Source organism: Pinus tabuliformis, chromosome 2_1 (assembly GCF_031772625.1).
Source record: "Pinus tabuliformis cultivar Carrire ecotype Pingquan chromosome 2_1, CPIR1, whole genome shotgun sequence".
In the NCBI taxonomy this organism is placed as follows: Eukaryota; Viridiplantae; Streptophyta; class Pinopsida; order Pinales; family Pinaceae; genus Pinus; species Pinus tabuliformis.
This window is the reverse complement of record NC_142299.1, coordinates 999,939,370-999,957,831: the sequence shown is the minus strand read 5'-3', so window position 1 is coordinate 999,957,831 and position 18,462 is coordinate 999,939,370.

The following is an 18,462-nucleotide window of genomic DNA, read 5'->3' as shown; positions in this document are numbered from 1 at the left end:
ATCTCCCACTCGATGACTTATTTTTTTTTCCGTTCTGGGACCGTCCTCATACAGACAAGGCATCACCATTCTGGCTCTCCATATTTTTCCGTCTCATCTCCTCCATCAGCAAGGAGGAGACTATTTCATCAAACTGCAAGGCAATTGCATTGCTACCTATTGCAATAACCAGACTATCCCATGAATCTCATAGAGAACACAACAAACTAATGCACTTATCTTCATCTGAAATTTTAATATCAACAGATGCTTATTGACTTACCACAATATTAAATGCATTTAGATGCTCTGTCACTGAGTCTCCATCTTTCATCATGAGGTTATACATCTTTTTCCGCAGGAACAGTTTATTCACCAAAGACTTAGATTGGTACAAAGTCCCTAACTTTTCCCACAAAGCCTTCTCTGTAGCTTCCCCTGATACATTCAGCAATACTGAATCTGAGACACATAATCGTATTGTGATCTTTGCCTTCCGATCCAACTTCTTCCATTCTTCATTGGACACTCCCGTTGGTTTAGTACCCAGATCTACCGTGATCCATTGATCTTTATCCACCAACAAATCCTCCATCTTGAGTTTCCACAACTCAAAACTCTGACCATTAAATTTCTCAATCTCTATCTTTCCACTGCTCACCATCTTCTTTCACCACCAAAATCGATCTCGCAGATCTCCCAATGAACAGGGTCTACCACAGGCCCGAGTGAAACCCCTCAGCAACAAAGGCATCCCCTTGAATCCAAAACTGCTCTGATACCAAATGTAGGTTTTAACCCTGTACAGAAATTACATGCATACTAATTCTAAAACACATAAAAAACATATACACAGAGATTTTCCCTTGGATCCAAAAACCGGGACTACTAGCTTGATTTTTCATTATGTTCCTTTCAATGTTACAATACATATTTACACATGCTAAAGCATCCAAAACCATGGACCGAAAACCATCACGTCCAAAACCATGTGCGAAAATCATGCACAAAACCATAGGTAGGTTTTCTTAACCTAACATAGGGTCCAAAACCAAAATTTTCCGGTGCACTTCCTCGAACCCCATAGAGTGGGGTTACTTGCACCCCTCAAACCCCCTGTGACTCCCCCCACTACGCAATTAGCGCTATGAAGGGGGGGCTCTGCCCCCCTCCTAACCCCTGGTTACTACGTGGGCTAGTCGTGGAAATAATATAACATAACCCAAAAAAGAGGATCTTTACAACCATCGTAAGATCAAATCTCGACCTGACCATAATTTCCCTGAGATATCTATTTCAACCATGGCTCTGTCTCATATGTCAAGCAGACCTCCAGATCAATGTCAGTACTCGATGCCAACATTGATGGCTTATTAAGGTGATCTATGGTGCTAGATCTCCTGAGCTTGAGCTAATCAAACTCCAAGGTGTTCTTGGCCCTTCTTCATTCCCCCTTCTTAGACAGGTAATTATAGTCATGCTTTCATAAGTGTTCCTGCAGCCCTAACCTACCACTGGCTGCATGTGAACTTCTAAAAGGTCTCCACCTCACTTGCCACATGCCAAAGGTTTCAGGATTCAAAGCATGACTGTAAGGAACTTCATGGCGATATTCAGATACTTTCAAGGTTGAGCTAGCTACAAATTGATGCAAGCAGAAGATATCTAGGTTGCTTATAATGTAAGGCTGGTGAAGCCTGCCTGCATGGGTTTCAACTATTCCTACACTTAAAGGGAGGTGAACGAAAATCCATGTATATGTACATACCCTACCAAGCGGGTGATCTCCTATGTACCTATTTTATGTTAATAAAAAGGGTCTTTGTGCCTAATGTTCCAAGTTTTTATTCCAGATCCTTATCGATCCTTCCACTCCCTGTGCCATTTCATGACATATTTTTATTACTTACATATGCACTGTTAATTAGAATGAATGAACATTTACTCCAAGACAGGATTCTGATTTAGGAACATGACTCAAGTTAGTACAACATTACACATTCTATTGTAGAGTATACGTTATGAATTGTGGTAATGAATATTTAACACAACACTTCATTCCATTGCAGATGCATACACTAGTTCAACTTGTTTATCAACACTGTTCATTTTGAAGGTGTGGCATATGTGTTTATGTATGCATTTATTTATCATAACTATAAAGTTATCTCTTCCTAGAGAGGAATCCACATGCTCGTCACATTAACAACATTGTTATAGTTAAAAAATAATCCAAACCATCTCAACCAGAAATGCATCAAAAGTTCATTAATATTTAAGAAACAAAAAAAATACTTATATTTAAAGTTGCATGGCAACTGAGTCTAGGACAAGGACTCTCCACCCAACCATAGATAGCTGCAACCACACTTACAACTGTCACCCCCCAAGTTAGATTCCAGATTCTGAAGGGGGTTCTTGCTTAAGGCAGTAGAATACGAGTTGCCAACAAAAGCAGGGAATCTAGAGGGCCTCTTCCTCAATCCCACCAGCTGAAACTCCCATATTCTCATCATAGGGATTCCGAAGGTTCTTGCCTCACCCCAAGTGCATACACATTGCTTCACCCCCTTCTATGGAGTCCAGGATCCACTGTAATAGTAATGCACTAACCAAGGTCTTTAATCAAGTCTTCTTTTGATGCTACTACAGGATTAACCTCTTCCCAAGTTTTCTAGGGCTCCAAAGCCTGCTATCTCAACCCACAGCCTCCACGGGACCCAAACTGTTACATGGATCCATAGATTACATCCCAACCCCACAACGTCCAGGGACCCAAGATGTTACAGGGATCCAAAGATTGTATCATCCCACAACCCTTAGGGACCCAAGCTATTACAGGGCTCCAAGGATCATATCTCAACCCAAAGCCTCTAGGGAACCACAAACTGTTACAGGGATCCAAAGATCCTATCTTAATCCACAACCTATAGGGAACCCCAAACTGTTATAGCGGTCTAGAGACTAGCAACTCAACCCACAACCTCCAGGGAAAATGAGTGCTAGTCCCATTCTCTTCTCTCATGTTCTGCGCAACCTGTTGATCGAATCATATTTCTCTGTTTTTTTGTTAAGCGAATTGTGTATCCTCTCTTCTTCAACATGCATTAGAATACCATGCCTTGCCTTCTTCTCCCATATCGCCTTTACTACTTCATCCTTGATTTCTTTCACTAAAATATTCCCCTCTTGGTTTCTTGTCCCTTTTCCTTGCGAAGGTTCCCAAGTGCATGGCCATGTGTACCTTCCTTGTAGTTAATTCAATTTTAAGAACCATTTCATTATTTCATGCATCATCAAACTTTCAATGGTTGTCCCAAACATTTAACATTTTCTCCATAAGAAAACATCAACCTCCCATGAAAGCAATGCTCCTCCCCAGCTCTGGAATGTGTACCTTTGGCTCAATCCCTTTTTCTTAATTTCACATATTTGTAAAAAATATTTACAATGCATTTATGATAGAACCATGGGTGGGGGTGTCACATATGTTTTTATAGTAGATCCTGTAACAACAAATTCCATAACAACTGTCAATGTTAAACCTGTTGAAAATGTTGTAACAATTGATGTTGTAACACCCATTATTGTTGAAAATGTTGAAACTACTGTAAAATTTTATGTTATAATAACTGCTATTATTGAAATTATTGAAATAGTGACCATTATAGTAGATGTTGTAACAACAAATTTTGTAACAATAGATTCCATAACAACTGTTAATTTTAAATCTGCTGAAAATGTTGTAACAATTGATGTTGTAACACCCATTCAGATCCCTTCAACCTGGTAGTATCACCACTTTTCAACAATTTGAAGAAGTCTTTCTTAAAAGATGGTGTTGTAGCTATTTTATCATTGTCTTTAAAAAAAAAGATATTCAAATACACACACACACACACACAAAAAGGAAAGGGAGATATAGGGACTCTTTCAGCCAAGATTTTGTAAAATATATATACATACACACACATACACACACACAAAAAAGGAAAGGGAGATATAGGGACTCTTTCAGCCAAGATTTTGTAAAATTTTGTGTTATATATACACTACATTTCGACACTCAAGTGAAGAAATGGTCAATGTTTCCTTTTAATGTTGAATAACTAGATGTAATTATTGAATTTAGGCTTCTATGATCCATATCAAGTTTATTGAGAAGAGTTTTTGGTGAAAATCACATCAAAATTCATTTGTCAACGCGTTTCAAACCAACAAGTGTGGTTCATCGCTAGGACAAGATGAAGAAACAAATCATGGCTACAAGTTAAATACAGAGAAAAAATCATTCAACGGCTAGAAAAAACTGTGACTATTGACCAAGGAAATGGATACAATGGACTGGGTAACAACTATATTTGACTTGACCAAGTCCAAGTCAAATATAGTTGTTTCCCAGTCCATTGTAGCCATTTCCTTGGTCAATAGTAGCTATTTTTTTCTAGCCGTTGAATGATATGTTATCTCTATTTAACTTGTAGCCATGATCTGGTTCTTCATCTTGTCCTGACGATGAACCACACTTGTTGGTTCAAAACACATTGACAAATGAATTTTGATGTGATTTTCACTGAAAACTCTTCTCAATTAACTAGATGTAGTAAACGTGTTGAAGATGAAATGGTTATGGGGAATGAGACTAGAGTTAACTTTAGGTGGAGCAAAAGGATCAACAAGAATGGAACAAGTGCAATTGCAACTGGTAGTGTTGACTCTCTAGTTGCAAGAAGTGGTGAAAGGGAGCTTCGCTTTGTCTAATAACTAGGAAATGGAGGGATCGTTCCACCCTAGGCTTAGGCTTAGAGGTAAAAACGAGTCAACAACCTGAGGGATGAGGAAATAACTTGATTTAGTCTAAGAATGAAGGTAAGAAAGGTGACTTAGAGGTGACCTAGGGTTGTTCTAAAGGGATGCTACATGTCTACACTAAAATTGTAAGCTAATTGTTCATTGCGACTTCTACAGGGTAAACACTTTCCATATAGATGATTTTTTCAAATTATTTGTGCTTGCCTAACAGTTTGAGAACATATTTAAGGTAGAGTTTACCAGGGATGGTAATTAGGGGTCAAAGTCAAAATCAAGATAATCCATGGCATCTATGAATTGGCATTGGTTACTTCACAAATTGGGCATGATGAACCTCTATTCACTGGTGAACCTATTGATTTTAGATGTTGCAACAATTTTAAAGTAAAAAATAAAACTTCCTTATGAAATATGCTCTTATTCATGAATTATAATGTTGGAATCCATTTGGAATTAGGCTTGAAACCTAGTGCAAACATAGTCGACTATGCCCTTTGTTGATCAAGAGCATTGACCACAATAAATTTTTCTTTTGGTAAATTGTATACAAGTTGAAGGTTGAGCATAAGTTACATGAATTACAATAATTCATCATGGGTAGGATCCTTTAACTCGCTTGGAATAACAAAGGATCCTTAAACTCGACTTGAAAAAGTTTTGGTTTTGTAAATGAATTGCATTGACAAATGATTAATGAATTGCATTGGAAACAATCATTGAGTTTTAGAGACATCATTGTTCTCTTTTATATTTATTTTCACAAAAATCCATGTTGATGAGATAAACAGGCCATAAACCTAATGTTTATAGATCATATGTTATCAAAGCAGCGGAATTTTTAGCTTTGAAGGAGATGTAGCATCTTAAGGAGAAAACTGAGGGGGTAGAAATCCATTTCAAGCTACTTGTCAAAGCTTGAAAATGGGTAACCAAACATGTGTTTTCCCACCTGACACTACATGAACACATGGGGGATCAAGAAAACAAATTGAGAAGCACAAACATAGGTAACAACAGATTGAGAAGCACAAACATAGATAACAACTTCTACTATTGAAAATACTAAAAAATGGCCATTACAACAAATCATGTAATAACAGATGTTGTAACAACAAATGTTGTAACAATAAATGCAGTAACAATTGAGGGGGTAGAAAACCATTTCATCTTTCTTGTCAAATATTGAAAGAGGGTAGCCAAATAGGTGTTTCTGCCACCCAAGACTACTCCAGCACTTGGGGTGTTGTAACATTTTCTTTTTACATTGAAAATTTCAAATTTTTTATTCAAATTTTAAAAAAAATTGAGTAAAATTTCAATTTATTTTTATTTTTATTGCACTTTGTAATAGTTTGCACATAAATATATAATGCCACAATATATTATTTTGTTTTATTTTAATAAATAAAATGGAAAATCACTACACACTAACTATCGTGCATTTTCTATTGACGACGATTAACACTTTGGTGATCAACAACTGTTGTTCTATTGCATGGCCCCCTTGCTTGGTAGACATTTAATGACGGGGGGTGCAAATTTTTTTTCCTAAAACAATTTTTGTAACATGGGAGTGACATATGAATTGTGCACCCCCTCTCCCCACACCCCTGCCCCCCCCATTATCACTTACCACTTACCCCCTGTGCAGAAAACCATTCTCAATTTTTGGTAATAAATATCACCTACCACCATTTCATTAACCATTTGCTACTTAATTTCGAATACCGTTTTCCATTTAATTCTGAATATGCCCCTTATCGAAATGTGTATTCCATTGCATTCCCACTCTGGTTCATAATTTAATCGTTCCCGCCTTTGTTTGCCCCCTCCCACCTTTCCTTCATTCACCAGACACATGATCAAAGTGAAATTTTACATAAATCCCTCAAGGGCAACTCATAAATAGAATGTGCGGTACGTTTTACAGGTAATTTTTCTCCTTGCTACATGTTGATAGTTCAAAATGAGTTCAAATAAAGGAAAAGAGTCTCAGGTTCAGTTTGAAACCCTCCCAAAAATTAATGAATTTCCCTTATTTGATAGGGAAAGAAAAATAGAAGATACGAACTCAAAGTTTGATCTATATGAATTGCGAAATTGGGCTTCCCAAAAGTTTCAAGCTAATAGTGATGAGTTTTCTTTGTGGGAGTCCTTTTTACCCCATTCTAGATTTCCTCAAACTCATCCTTTTTTGGAATTTTTAGTATGGTGTGCAGACATGTACTTGCTTAGTGAGAAAACCATAATTGCTCAAAATAGTGAAATGTTGTTTTTGTAACTTCTGAGTCTATTTAAAAGCCTTTTGCATATTTTTTCCCAACTCTTTGCACCCATTCTCTAGTGAAATTCTCTTGGAAATATGTCATAAGTTAAATTTTCAAAAAAGAGCGGCTATTTTTAAATTATTCATGCCTGAAGGGATTTGTGTTCCCAGTCACAGTCTACCTTACCCTTCATCAATGTTTCTAGAATTTTCAAGATAAATTATATCATTTTTATGTTGTATTTTAGGGTATCAGAGTGATGAGAAAGTGGATGAATTTTTTCTATCTTTTTTGTCAACTTTTTGTCTAGATAAGAAACCACAAATCTTATCCAATTTCAACTAGTTTTTAGTTAAGGTCATTCATGACCAATTTCTTAAATTTTGAGTTGAAAAAGTTTTAAATATCCATTAGTTATAGTGTACTTGTTTTTGTATTATCAGTCATACATATTCCCAATACAATTTCAAAAGCAGGATCTTCAAAGGAATCAATTGTTTGTGATTCATTGGATGTCCTTGTTCTGAAGGAATTTTGAGGATTTTTCCTTCACTGATTTTGTGAAAAAAATTATTCACATATGCTATAGTCTTTTGATTAGTGATAGTCCTAGAATTTCACCTGAAATCAAAAGGATTATTCAACATACTGAACAAATAAGGCTTGGTGATTGGTATTTCTACCAACATTTTACAGAAATTAGATTGTATGCATGTGAACCTCCACCCCACTAGTTCCCAGTTTTTTTGCCTATGCGTATTTTCGCATTTGAATTCATGAGACAAAGCCTCAATGTAGATCAAGTGCATCTTGACCTAGAAGGAAACAAACCTTTTTCAAATTTAAGGCATAGGTAGGGCCATTTATAGTGAATCAAAGGCCAAACAAAGAGGTGGAATAATTATTGGCACAAATGAAGCTTAAATTGGGGGTTACTTGGCCATATGACCCCATTGGGAGAATTTTAGCCATCATAGTTCAACCAAAATCCACACCTTATTTTCATGTGTCCAAGCCTGAGATAGAGAAGTTTGTTAATAAGGACACTTGCAAGGAAAACACTTTGCAAGAAGTAACAAAAGAACAAATTGTGGAGCAGTCAATAGGAAAGAAATTTTGGTTACACCTCCAATGAAAGAAAAAAAACTTAAGAGGACAAATCAAAGCTTATCAGAATCATAAAGGGAACAGTTTAGAGTATACAAGAGAAAGAAGACAAACAATATGGAGGGAGTGGTATCATAAACTGTCTCATTCGACATTTATTCACCAACTACTATTGTTTCATGTGAGCTTGTTTTTAGAATGCAAGAATTGGATCCAGTGACTGAGCAATCTTCTCCTTCTTCTTCTTTCAACTAAAACATCTTTTCTGAGTTTTTGGAAATGAAGAAAAATAATGAGGCTTTGAAGGCAATAACTTATACCGAGTTTTGGAAGAAAAGTTCTTCTAGTAAAATCAAGTTGCTTTTAGTTCTTGATACTGAAAAAGGTGAATTTAAGTTAGCAGTTCTTGAACCTAAAGTTTCTTCTCCAAGAGTTGTTGGAGATTATAATGTAGGTTTTAACCCTGTACAGAAATTACTTGCATACGAATTCTAAAACATAGAAAATAAACAATGTGAGAGCATAACACATAAAACACATATACACAGAGATTTTCCCCTGGATCCCAAAATCGGGATTACCAGCTTGATTTTTCATTATGTTCCTTTCAATGCTACAATACATATTTATACATGCCGAAGCATCTAATACCATGGACTGAAAACCATCACGTCCAATACCATGGACCAAAAACCATCGCGTCCAAAAAACATGTGCGAAAATCATGCACAAAACCATAGGTGGGTCCGCCCAACCTAACATAGGTTCCAAAACCAAAATTTTCCGGGGCACTGCCCAAAACCCCATAAAGTGGGGTTACGGGTGCCCCTCAAACCCCTATGACCTCCCCCCCTCTAACCCCCGGTTAACTACGTGGGTTAGTCGTGGAAAGAATATAACACAACCCAACATTCTCCCACTTGTTGTTTTCTTTCCACAAGGGGCCACAAGAGAGCTTAGTCATTTATCCAGCCCTGCAACACCCATTGTTTCTCTACACCAAGGGAACTTCTCAAAGCTCACAGATTTTTTCAATGCATCTGCAGTATTCTTCAAGGTGTCCACCTTTACCAGCAACACCTTTTTGTCTTCTATCATATCCCTCACAAAGTGATACTGAACATCAATGTGCTTTGTCTTTGAATGATATGCAGGGTTCTTTGCCAAGAAAATTGCACTTTGGTTGTCACAGTCTATCCTTATAGCTTCTTGTACTAACCCCATACTTGAACACAATCTCTGCAACCAAACTGCTTCCTTGCTTGCATGAGTGGCTGCCATGTATTTTGCCTTTGTAGTTGATAGTGCCACTACATATTGTTTCTTACTCATCCAGCTGACTGCACCTCCAAATAGGTTAAACACATACCCACTTGTAGATCTTCTCTGATCCAGATCTCCAGCCCAATCTGCATCAACAAAGCCACAAATATCCAACACTCTGTCCAATCCTAGTCTTCCTTTGTAGCACAAACCATAATCATGAGTGCCACGCAAATACCTGAAAATCCGCTTCACTGCTATCCAATGCTCCTTCCCTGGTTTTAACATAAACCTGCTCAATACTTCCACTGCATGTGCAATGTCCGGTCTAGTACAGGCCATTTCATACATCAGGCTACCAACTACACTTGCATATGGAACATGGGGCATGTCCTCTTCCTATTCTTGTGACTTGGTACATTGTTCAGCAAATAACCTCACACCTACAAGAATAGGAACCTTCATCGGTTTACTATCCTGCATATTAAACCCCTGCAGTATTGTCTCAACATGCTTCCTATGGTTTAACCAGAGCTTCCTCTTTTCCCGATCTATTTTAATTTCCATGCCCAAAATATAGTTTACAGCACCAAAATCTTTCATGTCGAATTTGGAGGACAATTGGTTCTTCAAATCTTGGATAATTTCTTTGTCATTTCCAACCAACAACATATCATCCACATACAAGACCAGATAAATAACACGGTCACCAATTAATTTAAAATACACAAAGTGATCTGCTTTGCTTCTAGTGAAGCCAAGTCCCCATATAAATGTATCAAATTTCTGATACCACATCCTTAGTCACTGTTTTAACCCATACAAAGACTTCTTTAACTTGCATACTAGTTCTTTCTTACCCTTCATCGCAAAGCCTTTAGGTTGCTTCATGTAGATCTCCTCTTCCAAATCCCCGTGAAGAAATGTTGTCTTCACATCCATCTATTCTACCTCAAAATCAAAAGCAACAGCAACAATAAAAGTAATCTAATAGAAGTTATCTTGGCAACAGGAGAAAAAATATCACCAAAATCAATTCCCGGCACCTAGGAATAACCTTTTGCTACCAACCGAGCTTTGTATTTCTCCACTTTTCCTTCTGCATTTGTCTTCTTTTTTAACACCCATTTGCTTCCAATGGGTTTCTTCCCAGCCGGCAACTCCACCAGATCCCAAGCCTCATTTTTGTGCAAAGATGCCATTTCATCAACCATGGCCTCTTTCCAGAGTTTTCCATCCTCTGAATCCACTGCTTCCTTCACAGTTCTAGGATCATCATCAGTAACAGACAAAGAAAAATCTGAATAGAAAGAAAATGGACTATACCTCTCTGGCTGCCTTCTTTCTCAAATTGATCTTCTCACAACCGGAGTTTGTGGCTCTTCATTTTCTAATTCTTCCTTTGATGTAGAGTCTGATTCTTCCTCCTTTAGCTCAAACTCTATCTTCTCAGGTTCCTTTGGTTGGACTTCATGTTTAATAACATCTTTCACCTATCTAAACACCACATCTCGACTGTGCACAACCTTCCTTATTACTGGGTTCCAAAGTTTATAACCCTTTAAACCATCCTTATACCCAATAAAGATGCACTTTTCAGATTTACTATCCAACTTGGTTTGTTTCTCCTTTGGAACATGTACATATGCATCACATCCAAATACCCTTAGATGTGAAAGAGAGGGTTTCTTACCAGTCCATACCTCATGTGGAGTCTTATCCTCCAACACTGATGAAGGTGACCTGTTGACCAGGTAACATGCAGTATCCACTGCCTTTGCCCAGAATTCCTATCCTAACTCGACACCACTGAGCATGCTTCTTGCCCTTTCCATCAACGTCTTATTCATTCTTTTTGCAACTCCATTTTTCTGAGGTGTATATGGAGTATTCTTCTGTCGTGCTATACCACACTTCTTATAGAATTATTCAAATTCCTTGCTACAAAACTCTCCACCATTATCTGTCCTCAGCACCTTTATCCTCTTCTCTGTTTGATCTTCCACGAGAGCCTTAAATTCTTTAAACCTGTCAAAGACTTCATATTTCTTCTTAAGGAAATATATCCATGTATTCCTTGAGAATTCATCTATAAATGATACATAGTACACAAAGTTACCCAGTGATAGAACCTTCACAAGTCCAAACACATCACTATGCACAAGCTCTAATTTTGTTTCGCCCTCTTACCACTAGAGGGGAAACTCACCCGATTCTACTTCCCATATACACAATTTTCACAGAAATCAAAATCCAGAGAGCTATTACTCATACCTTCTACCATACCTTTACCATGAAGTATTCAAAGGCCTTTCTCTCCAATATGTTCAAGCCTTTGATGCCACAACATGGTCTTCTCTCCAAAGACCACTAGATTTTCTACTCCACTTTTATGAACCACATAACTATTACACCCATCAACAACCATGCTACCTTGCAGCTTGTACAAAGTTCCAATCTGAACTCCCTGCATCAATACCAGGTGCTCCCCAAACCATCTAGAAAGTATCCTTCTCAAACACTATTTTTACACCTCCATCATCCAGCTTACTTACAGAAATTAGATTTCTGGCCAATGTAGGAATATGTAGAACACCTGGAAGTGTTCTAACTCTTCCACTTTGCAATTTCAACTTTACCTTTCCGCAACCAACAATTTTAGCCTTCCTGTCATCCCCTAAGAAGACATCACCACCATCATATTTCTCATACTCACAGAACCACTCTCTATGGGGAGTGAATTGAAAGGATGCACCTGAGTCAATCAACCATGCCTCGTGATCTACATGTGTACTTGAAGAAGCAAAGTACACATCCCCACCTTCATCTGAGGTGGTTTTCGCCTCTACAGAAGGAGCCTCATCAGATCCCTTTCCTTTTTCAGGATCTTTAGATTTACAATCCCTTTTTAAGTGGCCTTCCTTTCCACATTTCCAGCACGCCACCTTTACAGGTTTTCCTGGAGATTTAGATCTCCCTCTAGATTTAAATCTCCCACTCAATGACTTTTTTTTTTTTTTCTGTTATGGGATCGTCCTCGTACAGACAAGGCATCAGCATTCTGGCTTTCCATATTTTTCCATCTCATCTCCTCTGTCAGTAAGGCTGAGACTATTTCATCAAACTGCAAAGCAGTTGCATTACTACCTATTGCAATAACCAAACTATCCCATGAATTTGGTAGCGAACACAACAAATTGATGCACTTATCTTCATATGAAATTTTAATATCAACAGATGCTAACTGACTTACCATAGTATTAAATGCATTCAAATGCTCTGTCACCGAGTCTCCATCTTTCATCCTCAGGTTATACAACTTTTTCCGCAGGAACAGTTTATTCACCAGAGACTTAGATTGGTACAAAGTCCCTAACTTGTCCTATAAATCCTTCGCCGTAGCTTCCCCTAATACATTCAACAATACTAAATCTAAGACACACAATTGTATTGTGCTCTTTGCCTTCCGATCCAACTTCTTCCATTCTTCATTAGACACTCCTTTTGGTTTAGTACCTGGATCTACCGCGATAAACTGATCTTTATCCACCAACAGATCCTCCATCTTGAGTTTCCACAACTCAAAACTCTAACCATTAAATTTCTCGATCTCTATCTTTCCACTGCTCGCCATCTTCTTTCACCACTAGAATCGATCTCGCAGATCTCCCACTGAACAAGGTCTTCCACAGGCCCGAACGAAACCCCTCAGCAACAAAGGCGTCCCCTTGAAGCCAAAATAGCTCTAATACCAAATGTAGGTTTTAACCCCATACACAAATTACCTGCATACAAATCCAAAAACATAGAAAATAAACAACACGAGAGCATAACACATAAAACACATATACACAGAGATTTCCCCTAGATCCCAAAACTGGGACTACCAGCTTGATTTTTCATTATGTTCCTTTCAATGTTACAATACATATTTATACATGTCGAAGCATCTAATACCATGGACCGAAAACCATCACGTCCAAAAAACATGTGCGAAAATTGTGCACAAAAGCATAGGCGGGTCCACCCAACCTAACATAGGTTCCAAAACCAAAATTTTCCGGGGCGATGTCCCGAACCCCATAAAGTGGGGTTACGGGTGCCCCTCAAACCCCCTGTGACCTCCCCCCCTCTAACCCCCAATTAACTACGTGGGTTAGTCGTGGAAAGAATATAACACAACCCAACATAAAAGACTTTTGTTTTATCTTTCAATACTAAACATATCCATCCTATAGATCAGATTGATCTGCATAGAAAAATTGGTTAGATGATCTATTCTCCTCTCACTAGTTTTGCTTCAAATGTTTTAAATTGCAGAATTCTTTGAATAATACTATTGCAAAACTTAAAATGGAAAAGGATTCTTCTTTGGAGAAGGATGTTAAGATCAAATCACTGGAAGATCTTGTAATTAAATTAGGTTTGGATCCCAAAAATGTGGATGAAACTCGAGATATTGTTAAGAAGAAAAATGAAGATATTCAAGCACATAGAAGATAGTTGAAGCTTCCCACAACAGTGCATCCCCAAACATAATAAATTGGGGATTTATAGAAGAATAAGGAAATTATTTTATCCTATATGATTGAACAAAACCTACAGATTTAGAAAATGCAAGAAAGGATGGAAGAGTTGTTAAAACAGAAGGCCCAAACTAAAAGTATAGTAATTCCATCAACAAAAATAGGTTCCACAAATATTCTGTCATAGGCATTATCTTCTCTTAAACTAAAGGATGTTGACATTGGAAGATTAAAAGAAAATTTGGATAGAGCTTAGATGAAAAGAAATGAATCAGACATAATGCAAATTTGCAAAAGCAATTAGAACATTATTTGAGTGGTTCTAACAATATTCAATGTTTATCATAGGCCAAAGAACAAATTTGGATAGAAATTATGTCATATGTGTCTAATATTTGGCAGTCTATGGATCTTATTGTATAACATGAGGAGTTGATTGAAAGAGCCAAAGAAGCCATTAATGACATCAAAATACAACTGGGAAATAAACATGGACAAGAAAGTCTAATAATAAAAGCTCTAAAGATAAGGTCCAAAGAAGAACTTAAAGAAATAGGAATTGTAGACAAACCAAAATCAGTTATTTAGGCTAAAAAAGTTCTCATGAAGAAAACTCTGATGTTGAAGACAAAGGAAAAGTGTGAAAATATTCTAGTGCAAATTATTAAATTCTACAAAAAAAGTTCGATTATGCAAGAGAGAGGTCTTCCATGTTTTAGTAATTCATATGGCCAGATGGTAACAAAAGACCAATATGAAATATTGTTGAAGAGAGAGGCAAGGGATAGGAAAAATTTTGTTGGAATCAAGGGAGAAATGAGTGGTTAGAATATAATTCAACTGTTAGTTGATGACCTTTTCATCTACTGCGAAATAAAACACTTGTTCATAGTAAAGCATTCTTATGAGAAGTATACTGATGCATATGAATCATACATATACATGATGGATCTCAATTACCAAAAATATGAAGAATGGGGGAAATTGATCAAATTTTTTCAATAAATTTATCTTATCATTGCAACATATTAGCAACAGATCACAATTATTAATCATTTCAAGCAATAAGAATAAAGCAATTTAAAATACATTGAACCTGAAGGTAGAAATCAAGTAATGATGGAATTTTTGGGAGCTCTGGCGATCGCAGCAGGTAGGGTTTGGCAGTATGCGATGAGCAGGAACTAGGCCCGTAGGGCCGAGGTTAGGGCCCATCACCATGGACGGAGCGTAGGCAGCAGAAGGTCGTCTCCGTTCAGGTGGAAGGCTGGCAGGGATCGGCAGGTGGAGGTCCGCTGTTCACAAGGAAGGACACCTGGCGACCACAGTAACAGTAAACCGTGAAGGTAAAACCCTCTGGGGAAAAGGAATATCATTTTCTCAACAGCGAATTCTCCGCAACCGTCGAGCCGACAGCAAACCGTGACCTGCTCAGTAACTATGGTTAATTCGGAGGAGGGCATAGACCTTGACCCCGCTATGGAAGATATCCTATCCGTCTGGGGAAAGGATCCAACGTCTGAGAACATCGATCGTTACTTCGGAACGGTGGAAGCCCCAGCAACTTCCCCGTTCTGTCCGGTCTCTGGTATCTACCCTTTCACTTACAAACGTGACCAAAGAACTGCATGAGTCGGCAGCAGAACTCCAAAAGGGAAAGATTCAGCCCAAATCTCCAAGTTCGACTAAGGGATCTCCTCAGATAAGTCCGCCTATTCCACATTTCGGGATCAAAGGGAGAATAGGGTTTTCAGGGCCGATCCTCTCAGGCGGGTTGGAAGATATCGTAACCCTTGGCTCAAAGCTAGGGCAAAGGCCAGTAGGAGAAGCCGGGATTCCAGCAACCATTACAAGGGCCTCAATAACAACCAGCAGAAACAGCTCGAAAGAGCCCGAGAGGCCGGATCAGAGCGCCGAGGGTATTCAGGAGCTTAGGGGGGAAGGAAGGCGACCCATTCAGGAGTCTCAGGTAACAAATCCCTCTCGTTTTGAACCTCTTCTTTCTTCCCTTTCGTATGAGAAGGAGATTAGCCCGGAGCCAGGATCTTTCCCCCAGATCGCTGGGCCAGATCCACTTAGAGGTTTACAGTCGAACGAAGCCCTAAGAAACCCCACAAGAGGAACTAAATCGGTAGAAGGGCAGAGGAAAAAGCAGAGATTGATCAGATCGCAAGGGGTTGAAGGGAATCTGGTGCTGGGAATGGATGTCCAGATTGAAGAAGTGTTGGAGGTCGCGGAATGTACACTGGTTGGCAGAGCTAGAGGGAAGAAATTCACATCAGAGTTCATCCAAGCCTGGGGGAAGCAGAATTGGCAATCGGATTTAATCAATGACTTCCGGGTCCTGACTCTAGCTAAAGGCTGGTTCTCAGTCCGGTTCGATAACAAAGAGGCTGCAGATTGGGTTTTGAAGCGGCATTGGTCGCTCGGGAACATCCCGGTGCTCTTCAAAAACTGGAGTCCAATGTTTGATGCAGATCACGAAAAGGCCGATGTCTTCCCGGTTTGGGTCAGAGCACCTGGGCTGCCATCGTTCCTATGGGTTGAGTCGGTGTTTAAGTCAATTGGGAACAGACTAGGCACTTATCTGGAGGCTGACATGTCCTTCCAGGAAACACATAACAGGGCAATGGCTCGGATCCTGGTTAACCTTAAACCCAGTGGAGGATTGGCGGAAAAGATCATCCTACAGTACAAGGATTATGTATTCGAACAAATATTGGACTATGAATATTTGTCGTTTCGCTGCCATAGATGCCATGAGTATGGGCACTTGGCAAAGGAATGTCCATTAGGAAGACGGTGGAGAAGATTTCAGAGAACAAGAGAGAGGACGGAAAAGAACTTCAGGCGCCCTCATCTCAAATCAAACAAGGAGATTCCCGCAGTCCTGGAGGATGAACCTATGGATATAGACATGCAGCAGGGGAGTCTTGGTCAGGAAGCAGAAACCCAGGTACCATCGAAGGAAAGAAACGACCTCGATCCGGAACCAGAGGAACCTCAGAAGCACGCTGAAGAGACCCCATCGAGCTCATCTCCAAGGCCTGTAGAGGATCAAAAGGGTACGAATTCAATTCCAGATCTCTCTTCTCTTCCTATTTTTGAAAATAAAGACATATGTTCAGATAAATGTCTAGCAGATGATCCATCTTTTAAACCCCCCTTTTCTGATTTAAATGATAAAACTGTAATGATGGAAGATGGCAATCTGGAAAAATCTGTAGAAAACTTATCAGCTGCTATTCCCTCCCTGGATTTGAACTGTGATGGGTGCTGCCTTTCATCCCCTGCTCAGGCCCAACAACCTCTTTGTCCCTATAATCTCCGCTCCCTAGTACACAAGCCTGGTCCCATGTCTGCTGTAGGGGGCATCGATCCTTTTGCATCCTTGAGCCAGCCCGGGAAAAAAAGGGGTAGGAAATCTAAGCTCTCTGAAGCCAAAGTCCAGGCCATCTTTGATGTGGCAGATGGGAAACAACTTTCAATCACAGGGGCACTTAGAGCAGTGCAAAGCCCCGTATCTGCCTTAAAATGATAATTACATCCTGGAACTGCAGGGGTTTAGCCAGTAAACCCAAAAAACTGGCCCTTAAGGAGTTAGTGATGAACTCCAAAGCGGATGTCCTCCTTCTTCAGGAGACTTTGGGGAAAGGGGAGGACGTTGAATCAATGCTTAATGCTCTCCTTCCGGGATGGTCTTTCATAGCCATGGATTCTGACGGCCACTCTGGAGGCTTGGCTGTAGGAATCAGAGAAGGAAAAGTTAAGATTTGGAACCGTTGGGGAATGAAGCAGGTGTTGGGGATAGAGTGCCAGTCCACAGAATTCGATTTCCCCTTAACTATTATCAATATTTATGGGCCGTGTCAAGGAAGGATTCCCTTCTGGAACGGCTTGATGGGAAGCTCGCTTGTGAAGAACAACTATATGGTGATGGGAGGAGACCTAAACTTCTCTTTAGGAAGAGCGGAAGCCTGGGGCCCCGCTGCACGAGAGGACCCTCAATCAGATTTTTTTATGAATCTCTTAGCCTCAAATAATCTCATAGAAGCGAATCTCATCAAACTGAAACCAACTTGGAGGAATAAAAGAGTTGGAGATGCCAGAGTGGCGAAGAGATTAGATCGCTTCTTAATTAATGAGGCTTTATCTGCTGCAATTCCTTTATTCAGGCAATGGGTAGAAGAAGGGGGCCCTTCGGACCATTTTCCCATTTATCTTGAGCTCTCTAAAGCCCCCTCAAAACCTCCAGCACCCTTCAAATTCAATGCATCCTGGCTTCAAGAAGAATCATACAATAAATTGTTCCAAGACACATGGATTCACCCTGCCAGAGGCTCCCAAGAAAGTAAAGGTTTCTTATTTATGGAAAATCTCAAAAGACTGAAAAAGGAAACTATCACATGGGCAAAGGTTAGAAAATTACAGCAGAATGAAGACCTATTAAAGATAAACGAGGAGCTCCAAAAGCTTGAAAGCATAGAGATGGACGGATATGCGACTCA